Source organism: Eumetopias jubatus, unplaced genomic scaffold (genome assembly GCF_037043125.1).
Source record: "Eumetopias jubatus isolate StellerSeaLion01/CBP00866 unplaced genomic scaffold, mEumJub1_p1.0 scaffold_16, whole genome shotgun sequence".
Lineage (NCBI taxonomy): Eukaryota > Metazoa > Chordata > Mammalia > Carnivora > Otariidae > Eumetopias > Eumetopias jubatus.
This window is the reverse complement of record NW_028274822.1, coordinates 17,778,774-17,785,172: the sequence shown is the minus strand read 5'-3', so window position 1 is coordinate 17,785,172 and position 6,399 is coordinate 17,778,774.

Sequence of the window (6,399 nt, the reverse complement as noted above, 5' to 3'; positions counted from 1 at the left end):
CGCCCTATCACTGAGACTTGCGCTGGTGGAGCCTCGCAAGGTATAGAAGCTGGTGCGGGCAAAGGCAACAAGATGAACCAAGCAGAGAATACAGGGCCTTGGGGCACTTGGTTACAGTTCCCATTGTCAGAAGTTCCCATTGTCAGAAGTTCCCATGCAGTGGGCGGAGTAGGAAAACCAGGCAGCTGGCCAATGTGTAAATCAGGCAGAACAGGATTTGGCAAGAGGAGATCCAGCTCCAAGCTACAGTGAGGGAGACAGGAAGTAGGGTCCGGAGGGGCACTCAGCAGGGTTGCTGGAAGCACTAAGGAGAAAGGAAGGCAGGCTGGATCCTAGATTTATGGTGAGTCAGTCCTGAATGAGGCTGGGGAAAGCTGCAAGGGTAACCAGGGTAAATACCTCTGGGCTTTGCCTGGTTCCTTGCTTAAGAGCACTGGGTGTTATGAACAGGATATTAGGCTTAAGGGACACAATTCATACTTAGCCATTTCAGGTGTGACTGAAGCATCTGATAGGATTTCTCTCTGGCCACAGCTGGTTCAGAAGCTGGGGCAGAACAAAGCCTCCAAGTCAGGGATGTGACCGTTTCCACAGGGAGGAGTTGAGGTCAGAAATAACAGAGGAAACAAGGCAGGGGATGAAGAAGTGCATTCCTACTAATCTCCAGGGCCATGTCTTACTCTTCTTTGGAGGGATAGATTTCCTGCAAGAGAAATTTGATTGGGAGGCACCATTCATCTCTCGCCAAGGGCCCTCCTCCAATGCAATGCTGAATGGTTGGGGGAAGGATGGAGTGGCTTATTCCAGGCCTGATCCTCTGGATGGTGCCCATTCTTTAAATAAAGCAAGCAAGTGCATAAGCTGGAGGGGGCAGAGGTGGAGGGGCAGAGGGAGAGAAGCTTGAGCAGGCTCCACACCCAGCACAGAGTCTGACGTGGGGCTCCATCTCACGACCCTGAGATCATGACCTGAGCCGAAATCGAGAGTGGGGTGCTTAACTGACTGAACCCCCCAGGCACCCCTGGATGGTGCCCTTTCTATTTGATGAGTCACTAGAGTGGTCTCAGCTGGGAAGAACTTCTGTATTTCAAACTCCTGTGTCCTTCATTTGTCTGGAAGGTGATGGTTTGCATTGCTGGGTTCAAATTGTCATCCCTCAGAAAGCATTCCTGGTCCATAAACTTTGGAGAAGCAATACTATCTGTTGCTAGATTGAAGGCCTGAGTGCTAGAAGAGAGTCCGGGAACATTTTTTTTTTTAATATTTTATTTATTTGAGAGAGAGAGAATGAGAGATAGAGAGCACAAGAGGGAAGAGGATCAGAGGGAGAAGCAGACTCCCCGCCGAGCAGGGAGCCCGATGTGGGACTCGATCCCGGGACTCCAGGATCATGACCTGAGCTGAAGGCAGTCGCTTAACCAACTGAGCCACCCAGGCGCCCAGTCCAGGAACATTTTGGAAGCAAACGGAGAATAGAGTCAATTCTCATCCATGAACCACCACTTTCAGAGGTTCCAGAGACTACTGTTTGTTGATTTGAGCTCTGAAGGCTGTTTTGACCTGTAACTTCGCCCTTGAGATCACGGAATGCTCCAAAATGTACTTGTCCATGGCTGGAGTCATAATAGTTCCTACCCAAAGGATTGGTGTGAGAATCCAGTAAAATCAAGTCTATGGAGATTGTGTGGGTCTGACCCCGTGAGAGTGCTGTAAGTAGTAGTCCCTATTATGTTCGGGACACAATGATTTTTCTTCAATAAGCTTGTTTCCGTTGCTACAGGAAAAAAAAAATTTTTTTTTTTTTAGGAAAAAAAATGTTTTGACCAGACCAGTTTGCATTGGCAAACACAATCTTTTCTAGAATCCATGAGATGCCAAGACCCCTTGTTGGGGCATTCATGTCAGCTCCCAGAGATACAATCCTCTCTTCAACCATCTATGCAGACCCCCAGTCACTGCGCATAGACCCGCCCAAAGAAGCAGCTCGCAACTAGAAGAAGCCCTTTGGTTTTCTGCCAAGAACATCAACCTCAGATGGCTCCTAAGTATCATTCATTTCCATGTGATAAGTGGTTCAGGCCCTGGCTGGCTTTTTTTTTTAAGATTTTATTTATTTATTTGACAGAGACACAGCGAGAGAGGGAACACAAGCAGGGGGAGTGGGAGAGGGAGAAGCAGGCTTCCCGCGGAGCAGGGAGCCCGATGTGGGGCTCGATCCCAGGACGTTGTGATCATGACCTGAGCTGAAGGCAGACACTTAACGACTGAGCCACCCAGGCGCCCCTGGCTGGTTCTTAATACCACTTCCACTCAAACTGGGAGAAGACATGTCTCCGTTGGCCAAGTCCACTTTCATGTCTGTCAGTGGGACACTGACATTATTCCAGGGAACAGTAACGGCAATATTTCTGCTTATTGGAGACCAAGAATGCTCAGCCTTCTTTGCACCACTGCATGGTGTCACTTCTTCTCAACATTCAGACCCTTATGGTGGGAAAGAGCCCTATACTGGGTTTTGGTTTTTTTTTTGTTTTGTTTTGTTTTTTAGCTTCTTGTAGTTTGGAGTTGCTTGTCTTCTTTCTTCCCTGGGATATATTTTTCTATTGCCCATTTTTTTATGCTGAATTTCCTAAACTCCCTTATAATGCTTTGCCTTATGAATTGGCCTCTTGAATGAATCAAGTACTTTTCTGTTCTCTGTCCACAATGCTGGTTCACATTTGCCACCACCTACTAGGAAGATCCAGGCTCAACACATACCCTCCACTGGTTACTACAACAGTTTCTCAGGATTTTCATATATCCCGGATCTACATATAATTTAAGGTCACCTTGAGCTCAGAAAAGGATAGATTCCCACCTGCTGACATGGTTTCCAAGCAAGATGCAGGACTCAGACCCCTAGTTTTCTGACCAATCCACATGTAAGTATTAGCACCTCCTCTTTCTTTCATTCTTAACTGAAAGTGCAGTAACTTACATGGCAGGCCCTCCTCGTACCCAGGGGCCGGATTAAATGCATATTAACATTTAGCCTTACTTATTTCAAACACTGACGATACATGGGAGACCCCCCTGCCCCTCCTCTTTCCTGCTCCCTCAGAGGTAAACACCATCATTTGTATCTTGCCCAGAAACGTTTTTTTGTTTTTGCTGCACTTGGTGGCGCCAGGGGCTGAGGAAGTGGGACCCTTATCATTCTTTTCCTCCTTTCCACTTCTTTCGGGAGAGTGGAGGAAGCTTTTTGAATGGGGAAAAAAATAAACCCTAAGGGTCAATTACTTGCGATGCGATGTGTGAGGGTCTTTGTTCCAGCTGTAAATAGTCGAAATTTGATTTAAAAAAAAAAATTGAGTTACAATAGATGAGTCTGGATTTTTGACAGATCCTTTCAGCTCCAGAACACCACCAAGATCCCATAAGGCCACAGAGAAATGTATAATCCTAAATCAGCCTTCGAAGGGAGAGTCAAATCCATTCAAGCCCACAAGATCTTTCTACCGCAAACTCTTTGCTCGATTCTGGTTCGAGCACCTAGGGAGTCACGAGTGAATAACGAAACACCACCTTTTGAGGAGCTGACATATCCATTAAGATAAAAACATTTTCTAAAGAGAATGGTAGGGGACAGATTATAATCAAACTTGAAATAGAGTAGGGAAAAATCTGAGAGCCAAAGGCAGTCAGAAGAGTGTGCTGGGACGCAATCAGGATGTGAGTGGGTAAGAGTAGAGCAAAGTGAGAAGGAAGATTGAGAAGAATTATGAAGGTCGTGTGATAAGCCTGGTTCTATTTTGCTAAAACACTTCCTCTGACTACTTCTCACAGCCCTTAGCAGAGCATCATTTTTGTTTTTAGACCAGTTCATTAATATCAATTATAACGGCAGAAAATGTTATCAAGAATTAAAATGCGGGGCGCCTGGGTGGCTCAGTCTTTGGGCGTCTGCCTTCGGCTTGGGTCATGATTCCCAGAGTCCTGGGATCGAGCCCCGCATCGGGCTCCCTGCTCGGTGGGGAGCCTGCTTCTCCCTCTCCCACTCCCCCTGCTTGTGTTCCCTCTCTCGCTGTGTCTCTTTCTGTCAAATAAATACAATCTTTAAAAAAAAAAGAATTAAAATGCTGTTATTCTTAAGACACTGAACCTCACTTCTTAATGCCATTTGGTAAATGTTGTGACTGTCTTGGATGTGGACTCCGATGTGACAGAGCGAATCCTTCAACATTACCCAGACAGCTGCTGGATGGGGAGGGGGTGCAACTAAAGGAACAAGTTTCTCTCCGTTCTGCATCTATTTCTTTTTTTTTTTTTTTAAGATTTTATTTATTTATCTGAGAGAGAGAGAGAGCACGAGCAGGGGAGAGAGGGAGAAGCAGGCTCCCTGCTGAGCAGGGAGCCCGATGCGGGGCTCCATGCAGGGCTCGATCCCAGGACCCTGGGATCATGATCTGAGCCCAAGGCATGGGCTCAGATCTGACTAAGACTGACTGACTAAGTCTGACTAAGCCACTCAGGTGCCCTTTTTTTTTTTTTAATTAAGTAAGCTCTACACTCAAGAGGGAGCTTAACTCATGACCCCTAGAACAAGAGTCACATGCTCGGGGCGCCTGGGTGGCTCAGTTCGTTAAGCGACTGCCTTCGGCTCAGGTCATGATCCTGGAGTCCCGGGATCGAGTCCCACATCAGGCTCCCCTGCTCAGCAGGGAGTCTGCTTCTCCCTCTGACTCTCCTCCCCCTCATGCTGTCTCTCATTCTCTCTCTCTCAAATAAATAAATAAAATCTTTAAAAAAAAAAAAAAGAGTCACATGCTCTACTGACTGAGCCACCCAGGCGCCCCTATATACATAATTTTTTAATGCAGTTGGGATCATATTGCATGCATAGTTTCGTTTCCTGCTTTTTTTCACTGTTTATTATTTCATAATCATTACCTATGTTTTTAAATATTATTTAAAACCATGATATTCAGTAACAGGATAACATCTTCTAGTATGGACAAATAATTAACTTAAATAGAACTCTATTATCGGGCATTTAGTTTGTTCCTAATTATTTGCTACAACAAATAATACAGGGCGCCTGGGTGGCTCAGTCGTTGGGCGTCTGCCTTCGGCTCAGGTCACGATCCCAGGGTCCTGGGATCGAGTCCCACATCGGGCTTCCTGCTCAGCAGGAAGCCTGCTTCTCCCTCTCCCACTCCCCCTGCTTGTATTCCTGCTCTCGCTATCTCTCTCTCTCTGTCAAATAAATAAATAAAATCTTAAAAAAAAAACAAATAATACATATCCTTGACATAAATACCTTTGCGGCATCTCTGAATATTTTTTTTATTTTTAAGAAACAAAAATGATTTATATATATATTTTTAAAGATTTTATTTATTTATTTGAGAGAGAGAGAATGAGAGATACAGAGCACAAGAAGGAAGAGGGTCAGAGGGAGAAGCAGACTCCCCGCTGAGCGGAGAGCCTGATGCGGGACTCGATCGCAGGACTTCAGGATCATGATCATGACCTGAGCTGGAAGCAGTCGCTCAACCGACTGAGCCACCCAGGCGCCCCAAAAATGATTTATATTTAAGGTATACCATATGATGTTAGAACTATCTATACATTGTGAAGTTATTACCACAATGAAATTAATTAATATATCCATCACTTCCCTTAGTTACTGTTCTGAATATTTCTATAGTGTATATTCCTAGAAGTGGGAATGTAGGGTCAAAGACTATGGACATTTTTAAGACTCAACAGGTATTGCCAAGTTGAATTCTAGAAAAGTTGTACTACTATATGTTGCTGCCAACAGTCTGTAAGATGCCAATGTTGCTGCAGCCTTGCCACCAGCAAATATAATTTTAAAATTCAATCTAGAACCTTGAGACGGCTCTAAGAGTTGGGGCTTCAGAGGCTGAATGCCCAGTTCGGCGGGCCTGAGTGAGGTTGAGAAGGGACCTGGAGGGCACACAAGGAAGGTTTAGAAGAATTCCTGCAGATACTCTAATGCCACTGGGTATCTTCAGAGACTTTTCATGAGTCAGCAGGTGAGCAGCTCCTGCATAGATCTGCTGGGTGGGCTTAAAGGTGCAGAGCAGGGCAGGTCTCACAGGCATTTCTTCTTGACATCTCTCTTCTTCTTAGGCTCTGCCTAATTTCTCTTGCCTCGGCCTTCTCTATAGTTCCTCTCAGTACGACCCATTGATAGCCCTAGAGCAACCACTTCTGTTTCAAGCCAGTCAAGAAGGGCAAGATGAACCCAAACTGCCTCCGTTCCATTGGAATTAAGATTCACTCACATGTCCAGGAACGGTGTTTCCATGTTGCATCTTGGGTCACCTCCATTTCCAACCCGATTCAGGATCTAATGCTCAGGGATAAGGGTGAGTATGTAGTGGTCTC